We start from the raw sequence: 12168 nt of genomic DNA, 5'->3' as shown, positions 1-12168 counted from the left end.
TTTCTTTAGCAGTTGTTTTAAGAGTATAAGCATTATTTCTGTGATTTATAATTTTTTTCTGAACATTATGGAGTTTGTTATCCGGCTATAGTCAGATTTAAATGAAGGATAAAACTTCTCACCCAGAGGTCAATTTGTGCAGGATTTTTTTTAGCGATTATGTTTTGGGAAAATGCGGTCAAACACTTAAAAGTTCAGCATTTGGTCACCATCAGATTAAAATGCAATTAAATTCTGTCAATGGACTTTGATAATATTACAAATTCTTCCTACAGAGTTTTTGCAACATTTAGATAATTCCTCATTTTAGGGCTTTTAAAATCTTGATCTGACATTCTTCTTTAATTAAACAACATTGGTCATATGGTCCCTGAAAATCTGCACATTTGGAAAGATTTATAGATGTTGTACACATTTTTGACACAGTTGTTTAATCTTCACAAATAATACATTCACTTCTGACTTTTTGTGTCTTGTAAGAACCAGTAATAAAGATCTTTTTTTTTTTTCAGCAGGGACCTGAACTGCTAATAACAGTGGAAAATGTGTACAACCCCTAACCCTAGTGGGAAAAAAATCCTATTACTTCTAGTTTCCTAAACGTAAATTTGCACTACGTAATTTCAGAGTACAACACATATAATACATTTTTTTAAAAAGTCTCCTCTGGGGCCTGATACTGGATTCCCATGACTTAATTTTGTTGGATATCACTGCTTTTGGGTACAATATGCATTTTCTCTAACAGGAAAAGGAAACAGAAATAAACAATCGTATTTTCTATTTAAGCAGAGATGTCGAAAGGATTTTATATTTTACGTACCCTCTGCCGGTGAATGGGCTGGCAGGCAGCTGTGAGCTCATTTGGCTGTGTGTCTGAGCTGCAGTGGCGTCCTCAGGTCATTTCAAAGTGAAGCTAAATCAAAGCATGTTTCCTGTGTTTTGGACGGCGTTGAGCTGCAGATTGTGGGTGTTACATGTCGTCTTGGCTTTGGTCCGAGCGGCCAGCTGTGAAGTGCGTCAGACCAGCCACTGAGCCAGCATCTGCTATAGCCACATTACACAAAAACAGAGGATTTAAAGTAGGGTGCAGTGGCAACTTTTGGTCCAATATTCAGATTAAATGTGTGTGATGTTACAAGTACTCCGAGGATGTAGAGTGTGGGATACAGTGGTAGACAGTGGAATAAGCTGCAGAGGGAGAGGGCTCTTTTATTTGACAGGTGGGTTATGTAACAGAGGTAAACATGACTGTTTTGTATTTTTTGAAAGATATATAGTATAATTAAAGGTGCATTTTGTAATTTTTCTTGTAGACAATAAGCCACCTGCTTGTCTCCATGGAGATCTTACTGTGTTGCCTGGATTATCCATAAGTACATTAAACTTATTTATATTGTATTTATTCAATAGAGGGCATGTTATTGCTCAAAAAAACCTGCATTCTAACCGTGATTGGAGTTGCCTCTTCCCAGATCTGACCTGTACCTTGAACTGGTGTTGTCACCTGCTTGTCTCCGTGATGACAGATGCAGACACAATGTTACAGACACATACATAGTGCATCTTTAAGTAGTCTGTATGTAATAAATGACTTTGAATTAACTGCATTCATCCATATCGGTCATATTTGGAAATTTCTCTTGTAAACCCAAACATTTAGCTGTAACTGAGTTTTACAGTGGTGCAGTAAATATAACACATAGTAACTGCCGGCAGCTGTTGTTGATATCATCTTTCCTCTCTGCCTTGGGGAGGAATGTGTACAAGCTTTCATTCATGATAAATCTAAACTGGGACTGTATACAAACTACTGCAGTAGTACTATGGAAACTCACCCATATATGGCACTGGGAAGATCAGACAACAAACTGTCCTCATGTGATACATGGTCTGTGTATTGTAATGCCATAAACGGGATGAATCATCGAAAAGGTGCACTGTGTAACTTTCCTCGTGGAGGTTTTGTCAACTCTTTGTCTCCATGGAGATGTTATTTCTTTGCCTGGAATGTTTCACTGGATTTCCTTAAATGTTTTTAGATCCATGGAGATAAGCAGATAATTCCACCAAGACAAGTTAAAGGTCAGATCTGTGGAGAGGAGAGCCCTCTGATGGTAGAATGTATGTTTTTGGAGGTGTTGTTTAGGAATGAAATCATCTGTTATTGAAGAAATGCAAGATACCTCACTGCATTTGTTAATTTCTCCAATGTCAGTGTTGATTCATTTACTGTCAGTATAGTTCTTCTATTTCACAACATTATAACCCATACATGACTCTCTTCGCTGCTGTAACTCAATAAGCTGAACGGTCGGGGGTAAAGGATGTATTGATGTGTCCTCAGCGTGCCTTATAGAAAACAGTGAATGAATCTAAATAATGTCCATATCTCAAAGATGCATGTGCTCCATATCAGTGGGACAGATGTCTGTGAGGCACCCTGCTCCCTTTATCCCAACAGAGGATAGAGGAAACACAAGGAGCTTACACCAATCCAGGACAAACGGGCGTCCTGCAGAGAGGGCCAGGATGGGGAGAGGGAGAGGGGTGGACACCTCTACAGTTATTGCACTTTGAGGCACCATGACAGCTGTACAGGGGGCGGGTGTGTCCCATGATTTACACTGCATAGAAATGCCTCAGGAGTCAGGACAAACTGTATACAAAAAAGCTGAGGAAAAGCCGATACAGTGATGTTACAGAGACACAGAGCACACAGAAGATACAGAAATGATAAAGTGATGGACAATATTTTGAAGCAACTTTAATAAAAATAGTTTGATTGAATATATTTGAAAGTGCTCTTTGTAACTTTTCCACCTGCTTGTCGCTATAGATATGTTACTACTTTGCCTGGAATTTTACACAGCACGGCATTAAACACACTCAAAAACACTATGACTTGTGGTCGCCACTCCACAGATCTGTCCTGTAACATGGACTAGTGATATTTTTGTCATGAAAAATTAACCAAAATAAGCCAAAAATGATCAGGCCTAAAATGAGTCTTAAGGTTCCCAAAACTACTACAGGTCTAAACCCACTTTAAATAGGGACTAAATTGGGCAAAACGGGTGTCTACACCAGTTAGAAACCATCACTGCTCCAGAAACTTTGCCTGTTCTTGACAGAACTAAACTAGGAAACGAAGCTTGTGACTACCACCGGGGAGACCCACCATGACACCGTCTGAGACCCTCTGCTCTGTTCTGATAAGCTAAATCTTCTTCCCTCTCTTCTTTAGCTTACACCACAGTAAGAGCTACTGCAACACTCAAGGTCATTTCTCAGTGTGGTGAGTCAAAATTCCTCCTTCAACCATAATTTTGACAGGCACATATTAACATTTCAGATTTATTCCCTCTAAGCTATAATCGTGGTTCATAATTGCGTTTGCTAATAGGTATAACTAAGGTCCACTGGTCAGGGCAGGTGCGCAGGTTAGGTTTCAGGTCTGTATTGATGGATCTTGATCTGTTCTTCCCATTACATCACTTTCATTGGCTCCTGGGGCCTGAGGGGGTGGGAGGTGGAGAGTAGGGTTACAAAGACAGTAGCACTTCACAAAGAACAGAAGACCTGAGAGGAAATGGGGGAAGCAATTATATAATGATGGATAAAGTATTATACGCCGATAGGGTTTACTTTATTAACTACTCAAAATACACGAATGTAACGTTCCTGGTGGAAGGTTCGCCACATGCTTGTTTAATGCTTTGAGGAATGTTCCGCAGTATGGGATTAAACTTATCTATCACCTGTTAGTTTTATTGTTAAAAGAATACCTAGAAACATGCATTTTTACTGTGAGCAAGGTCTCCTCTCCACAGATCTGGTTTGTAATTTGCCTAATAATATTAAATGTTTCCATAATTTTAGGCAAAGCAATAACATCTCCATGGAGACAAACAGGAGCCTGACCTTCCAGTTTTTGCTTTCTGACATAATTTGCGTGTACACATATTTATCCCAATGAACTGACTTTGAACTGCACTCTATGTAATCCCTTAACAAATATGCCCAGTCGATGTAATCTATCTTTGCAGAGACCCAATGATTTTTTTTCTCAATCTTTCTGGACTGGACAGAAGCCTGAGGACTTCCCTGGATCTAGTTACACCTCCTCCTCCCTCCTTCTGATCTCCGGATCTCTCTGTGCTGCTGTGGTAAGTCTTTATATGAGTCACTTCTCTGCAACATCACAAAAGGCACCCTGTCCTTCATCGTGCGGAGGATAAGTCATACATGTAGTAATTAGTGGTCAGAAACTTGGAGAAATTCAATGACCCAAGTGTGCAGAGCAACGTGGGTGTTGTGTTTTGTGGTGGCAATATCCGCTGCCTTCCTGTCCAATGTTCGAATTGACAAGAGATGTTAAAGACAGTCAAGTGAATCTGAAATGCCTTCTAGCCAAAAGCTGAACAGTGAGTGATGTCACTATACAATGCATAGGTCAAGGGTCAAGACTGAGGTCATGTGATCGATCGATTGCTGGTGAAGCTTTGTCCCTTTAGGGTAGGAAGGATGTGGATGTCAATGCAAACTTGACAGCAGAAAACATGTGTATAATGGCTTCATTGTGAAACGAGCTGCCAAGGAAATAATGAAATTATAAAAACAGTGGTGGTGGTGGAAGGAAACAAAAGCCCACTTTTACATATTGTTCTTTAAGAACAATACGTTCTTCTTTTCTCAGTCTCCCATACACTAGAAAATGATAGGACATTGTGAACTTGTATTCAGTTAAGTAAAATTATGTATTTTATTTTTGTTATCTAAATAGAAAACTGATGAGTAGAAGTAGTTGTTATCATTACTCATTAGTAGTCAATTAATAGAAAGCTACTATCATGGTAATGAAAGTAATACTATATAGTATATATATATTATATGTAATGTTATGACTTATAGCATAGATTAGTTGACCAAAAACTACTCAAAGTGCACTTGCCCTACTACTTGACAGAGAAATGCTTATCATGTCTCAGGTGAGTATGGTACAATCTTCGTTTAAGCGACATGGACAAGCGGTGAAACGTATTCACTTTAAAACTGTGTCCAGTTGTCATAATTTAGCTTTCATGAGAACCAGAACTGGAAAGGAACTCCCAAGAAGAAGGGCACTGTGTGGTTGGATAAGCTGGTGAGGAAGGCAGGATCTGGAGTGGGCGCAAATCTTGACTCACTCACATCTGTGGCTGAGAACAAGGCCCTGAACAAGCTCCTGTCCATCATGGATAACCTCCAGCACCCCCTGCACAGCACCATCACCGGACAGGAGAGCACCTTTGGGGACAGGCTGTTGTCCCTGTCCTATTCCACGGACACACTCTGTCATTTGTCCCACACACAACACATCTGTACATGTGCCTACAGCTGACGAATACAGGAGATTGAACTGCTGTGTTGCATTGTTTGTCTTATTGTTGCTGCTGCCAAAATTAGAATTTTCTTCGGGATCAATAAAGCATCTGTTTATCAACCTCAGCAAAATTAAATATTCTGACCTGGTTTATGGTTAATATCTCTGTATTCACTTATTGTAAATATTTACAATAAGCTACACTGACTGACTGATCTTATTTCATGTTTTTCTGCACCATCCCCATTATAATAATTACAATGTTTGTGGATTTTCTGTTTTGAAATGTGTTTTAAATGTCTGTACAAACAGTAATTAACTTCGACCCTCCATCACATAAATCTGTAACATTTACTCAACCAACGGGTATCACGTGTGTTTGTGTACTGACTGCTCTCTTCACATGAGCATCATCCACATAGACTATTATCCTGTCTCCTATAGGATCCTCTAATGGTAAAGATTATGGTATGGATTTGTAATAAGGACATAAATGAACTACCCACTGGGTATGACGGAGTTGGGATGAGTCATGATGATGGTCTAGAATGCCTCAAATCTGGCCTGGTTAATGTCAAAACAACAAACTTTTTTTTTTTTTTTTTCCATAATTATACTACTCAATCTGATTAATACAGATTTCTGATCTGATTCCTGATACAATATGCTATTATGTTTATATAGACATTTTGTGACTGTGCTTTTTTATTTCATGTAACTCAATGCAAACATAGCAGGACTGGGTGGGGTAAAGTGTCTATCGGTCAGCTTAAGTCATGATCTGGGTGAGTGACAGCTGGATTTAACCAATCACAGTCAAGTGAGAGGTCACAGAAGGGACAGATGCTTGAAGTTACTTCTTACAGGCAATTTCAGAAGTGTACATGAATTGCGATACAACAAGTTTTCATCAAGGCTCAAGTAAGTTGTGGTATGATTTTTGTTTTCTATATGGCCACTATTTTTTACATTGCAGTGCATCCCCAGATAGAAATATATAACAATGTGTGACTTACTGTATAATGCAAAAGAGGTGCTGTTGCATTGTTTAAGTAGTAGTAGTAGTAGTAGTTGTAGTGGTTGTTGTCCCATGTAAACTCTTTTTTATACTTACATGATTCATAGAAGATCATAGTGAAGTAGTAGTAGTAGTACTGGCAGCAGTAGTAGTTGTTGTCCTTTCCTTGTTTATAATTACATGAATGAGATCATACAGGAGTAGTAGGCAGTCCTTTTTCCAACGTTTACATCACTCGCATGTTAGCAGTGTATACGAAGCCAAAACCACATTGTGACTCTTGGCTCGGAGAGGGGAAGAAACCGTGGTAAAACGAAATACTTTTTTCATTCTTTCCACGTCTTCTAAAGTGATTTTTACAGCAGTGTGTTTAACAGCGAGAGTTGCATTCACAGTTGATTTGAATCTGGAGCTAACAGGATAAAGGTGGGCTGATTTTGAAAGGGCACTTTTGTGTTGTGGAGCAGCAGGAACAAAGCAACCAAGACCTTTAGATTCAAATCCCACAAAATGACATTAAAACATGCACATTTTCATTTTCCTTTCACACTTTGTACTATGACTAATCTAATCTGTCTGTCACAAAAATTGGGCTGAATAGGCTGAATATCTTGGATTCAATTTTTTTTTTTTTTTAAGTCTCATTATCTATAATAATGTCTTTAATGCTGAGACTTCTAGAACAAATGTAATCTTATAATGTTCTAGTAGTACTATTTGTACACAGATACAAGTTTTATACGTTTCTTATAAGCTTTATGTAACAAATCTACGGTAAGCGAGGATGCAGAATTGAAGTTACTACTTTTGAATTAGTATTTGTATTGACCACTTCACAAGAGGAGATTCCGTGGAGTATCTAGTACACTCTGAAGGGTAAATATTATATATATAGCTTGCTTGAACAGCTTTGGAATTCTCTAAACAATGTGTGGGAAGTGTCTGGGGTGGTGGAAGTCTATGTGTCCCTGTTTAGATTCATTCCCAGCAAAGTTGCCCAGTTATGGACACCAAAATGGGTTGTAGTTGTAGTAGCAATGGTGTTTTTCTTTAAAGACGTATTATGTAACTTACCATGGAGATGTTGTTGCGTTGTTGGACTGTATGTATAATGATAAACATACATATCTTGCATTTATTCATCCACATGTTCTTTTATTAGTCAAAAACACATTGAAAAACATGGATTCGCCTCTCCAAAGATATGGCCTGTAACTTGTCCTGCTTTCACCTACTTGTTTCCATGGCGCTACATAATATAATTTCCGTACTGTGGAATATTCCAGGCAACGCAGCCATCTCACTGGGGACAAACATATGGCAAACCTCCACTAGAAAAGTTCTAATACAGCTTTAAAATCTGTGTCCTTCAGTCCCCAAACTAACTTGAGTAGGAACCTGGAAAAATTATGTTATGTGTGGCAAAATAGTCCATAATTTATGTTAAAACTAAATTTGTACAAGCAAAGTAGCTGCTCTTAGCTTTAGCCTGGTGTGACCTCTGAATGACATTTTAACATGCACATTTTGAATTTCCTTTGCCACTTTCCACCATGACTAATCTGCCTGTCACACATGCTTTGGATATCTCCTAATGGCCCGATCTCATTTGCAGTCTCTTTATGCATATGTCTCATTATCCTCCATCCTGTCTATAATGCTTTGGCCTCCAGCTCAAATGCACTGTTGATTATGGATTTGTTTGAGTGTTTGAAAGCTGGCAGGTTTTTATATGCAAAATAAAGATAATGATATTAGCCTGCCCTGGCCTTTAATCTTTAGATTCATCTAATCCTCGCTCTCTTCAAAGCCCGCGGGGACGACCAGAGAACCCTCAGACAAGACACTGTCACCGCAGCAACACTTATCTCACACTTGTGTAAAACATCGTCTATAATCATATCTTTATTGAACAAAGAGGCTGACGCTGAGCGATTCATACTAATTTAACAGGCTATAATTGCCAGTAAATGTTGTATTTTTGTGTACATTTTTAAACTCTGCATTTGACCGGTCCTTCAACTTATGGACAACCTGTCAGGAGCATTGAGTAGTGCAGTATCGAGTGACTCATCTGCAGATTTTGGACAGGATTACCTAGTAGAAATGTTGCAGGCTGATGGGGGAGACTGGAGCACTTAGGGAAACCCACCCTGATCTGGAGAAAACATGTAAAAACTGCACAGAAAAAAGACCAATCTGGCTCAGGGATCGAACCCCAGACCTCCTGCTGCGAGTGCTTGCTGCTCCTCCACTGTACAGACAAGAAACTGATCAATGTTTTATTATGAACAGACTTTACAGTATCTTTTAATAATGTGAATATAAAACAAGCACAAAAGCAGTATCAAACTGCAGATAGAGTCAAAGTACAAAATGGAAAATGCACCACACAGTGCAAAAGGTTTTAAACGAGTGGCAAAACGTAGTGTTTAAAATGACCTCACACATTAACTCACATATTGTCTCATGATTTTAGCAAATCACTTTCTTTGGTAGACAAACAAACAGACATAAGAGGTGCATTATAAGGTCTATTTATAAGGTCCGTCACCTGCTTTCCTTTATGTTGAATGTTTCACAATATGGCATTACACTTCTCTATCTCTTTGGACAAAATGGTGATGATCAAGCCAAGTTACAGGTCACAGTAAGAAAGCATATTTGAGAAGGTCTGTTTTTGCAATTTAGCGCTATACAGTGGAACACTCCAGGAAATGTAATTACATATTAACAGACAAACAGGTTACGAACCACCCACCAGAAAAGTTACATAATGCACCTTTAAAACACATAGAATAAAGAATAAAGTACAAACAAAAATATAAGACTGAAGGTAATATTTGGTTTATCTCTTCTGCTATAACACAGCACACACTCATACAAAACGACTACCAGTACAACACATATAATGAAATGTTAAGCGTTTTCTTAGTGGCACCTTACATGATTTTAACACATCAAGCATTAAAAATAAATTCTTGTTATTCTTCAGGTCATAAATACTGTCAGTAGTAGCGGTTTATGCGCACTGCACATTCTGAATCTCAATAGTCTTTTCTCCCAAAGAACTTTTTGAAGACAGACTTGTTGCGTGGACGGGGCAGGCTTGTGTAGTACCTGAGGGTGGAGGGCTCACCCATGGGGGGGGAGTTGCTATGGGAGACGGATGGGACGTCACGTGGCTTGTCCCCCACCAGAAGAGTCACACAATAGTTTGAGCCCCTCTCCACCGCTCTGCCTCCGGGGCTGCTCAACACGGGGCTGATCTTCTGATATGTGGCTGCAAAATATAGATCCCACAATAAATACATTTGTCATGACAGCTCTTAGTACAGGTGATAGAAATGACTACAAATACTAGTCTAAATATCATGTTGGTATCTATGGGTTTCAGAATAATGAAAAATTAGGACTTTTGCAATGTTAGCAATTAAGTTTGAATTAAAAAATATGAAAGGTTCTCAAACTGTTGCCTATAACAGGAAGCTGAAAGCCATGGCCATAGTCTATAATAAGAATACATATAAACTAAAAGGAAGTGACATTTTTTCCTCTTTTGTGTTTAATCTGATCTTTGCCATTTCTTCCCATCGGTACAATGCTTAAACCTCCAAAACTTTAACAGGCATTTTAACACAATTCTGATGGATTCCTAAAATAAAATTATGATTATTGTTACTGAGCTACTACAAAAGATATAGAGCAATATTTTTTTGTCAGCAATATCCATACCATTGAAAAGTTGTTAGATATTATATTATATTTATTGTTAATCACTAGGGATGTAACAATAACTGAAATATTGTGATATCGTATCGTCAGAGTTCTCACAATAATATCGTGGACCATCACAATATATCGAATTTCAAGTCTCTTTGCTTAAAATTAAGAGTTATGGTGCAGCAATAGCTAAAAAAAGACAGAGGCAACTACATAGACCATGATCCTTTGCTCCATTTCAGTGTAGGCTACAAGAAGAAATACAGTTCTAAGCACTTTTAAGTTTTATTTTTTTGCATTAAGTCTTGTTAAGGCATTTTAAGAGGAAAAAGAAGCGTATTCACAGTTTTGTTAGTCTCCACAAAATATCACAATAAATATTGTACAGTGAGATGTATCACGTGAAAATATCGTACTGAGAGATTTGGATTTTGTTACATCCCTAATCGTGAGCCTTCCCAACATATCGTGAACTTTCCCACAATATCGCAATAAATATCGTACTGTGAGGTTCATACCGTGACGATATCGTATCGTGACACTTGGATATTGTTATACCCCTATTAATCAGTATAGCAACAGTCTATAACAGCCTATAACAGCCTATAGATACACAATAGGACAGATAGTAATAATATTTTAATAAAAGTCAAGATAAGTGTTGGAATAATAGCATTTGCAAGGAATAATAATATAAGTAAACTAAAGATAAAAACAAAGATTGTCACAACAACGACATTTGCATGATACTGTGACAGAGTTTAGATAAATCCTGGATTAAAGGTAAGTGGAGTGATTCAAAGTGGTTTAACCTGAAGTGAAGGAGTGGGAGCGGCGCTGGCTGCTGGGCCCGTCCTGTGCGCTCAGAGGGAGAGACAGCGGAGCAGAGTCTGTGGAGCCTACAGGCGTTTGAGTCACTGTCTGTGTCAAACTGTAGTCATCCTCACCAGCTGGAATAACAACAACACTCTCAGTTTGTACCGTCATGTCCAGAATGATCATATAAACAATCAAATAATGAGAAGTTATGAAATGTATTATTCATGTGAGTAGCCTTTGAGAAATAGAAAAAAGCTTTAGCTCCCCCAAGTGGATCACAGCCGAACTACAGTTAAAGTAAAAAAAAAAAAAAATTAACAGCATTATGCCATATTACATCCTTGGTCTTTGTAATTACCAATTCAAAATGACTTCATTATCTTTAATAGCGTAGATGAAGATGAGTTTCTTCTATTGCGTTTTTTTTTTAGATTTTGGTCAATGTAATTCTCACAAAGTCTGTATCTCTACTTTCCATCTGCGCATTTGATGTAAGTAACTTTACTCAACACTTAAACTAAGATGCTTTATACTGCATTATTCATTCAAGCAGCTGCCCTGAGTCTGAGTGAGAGAAAGTGGCTGCCTCTTCGACCATCACTAATCACCTATCCACACATTGCATTCATATCTGTACAAGGTGATTGAAGTGGCTTGCTCAAGGGCACAGTGGAATGCACTGGCTGAAGCTGGGGCCAAATTGATCACTGTCCTTATATGAGACAAAAACTCTACCACTTGAGCCACAGTTGCCTCTATTTAGGTGATGATTTCTATTAAAAAGAAGCACAGAGCTGCTCCGTCACATTAATTGCCATGTTTTTATTGTGGCTATGTATTTTTAATAATAACAAGTAACTAACAGAGGAGGTAGGTGAAAACTAAAGACACCTGAGCCTCAAATGTTAGATAATATAGGATTTCTTAAGCATGCAAAACCAAGAACCACTAGAGTAAGCTAATGAAGAAGGAACAACATTATCACATGGTTAAAAATATAGTGTAACTTCTATCTGACAGCTCGTCTTACCCCATCCCCCCTCAGCAGAGGAGGGGTCCTGCTTCTCCTCTGCGCTCCTTAGATGACCCTGTGACATGGGACTGAACTCTCTCCGGATGAGCGAGGTTTGGGCGGAGCCTCGTGATTGGAGCCGCGGGAACGTGGAGGTGACTTCGGGAGAGGAGGGGCATCCAGAGCACGGAGAGGGCGACCTGAAGGTAGGAGTGGGGGATAGAAGCATTA

This window comes from Boleophthalmus pectinirostris, unplaced genomic scaffold (genome assembly GCF_026225935.1).
Source record: "Boleophthalmus pectinirostris isolate CB_2022bp ecotype Guang Dong unplaced genomic scaffold, ASM2622593v1 HiC_scaffold_5, whole genome shotgun sequence".
Lineage (NCBI taxonomy): Eukaryota > Metazoa > Chordata > Actinopteri > Gobiiformes > Gobiidae > Boleophthalmus > Boleophthalmus pectinirostris.
Note: the sequence above shows the minus strand (reverse complement) of the source record.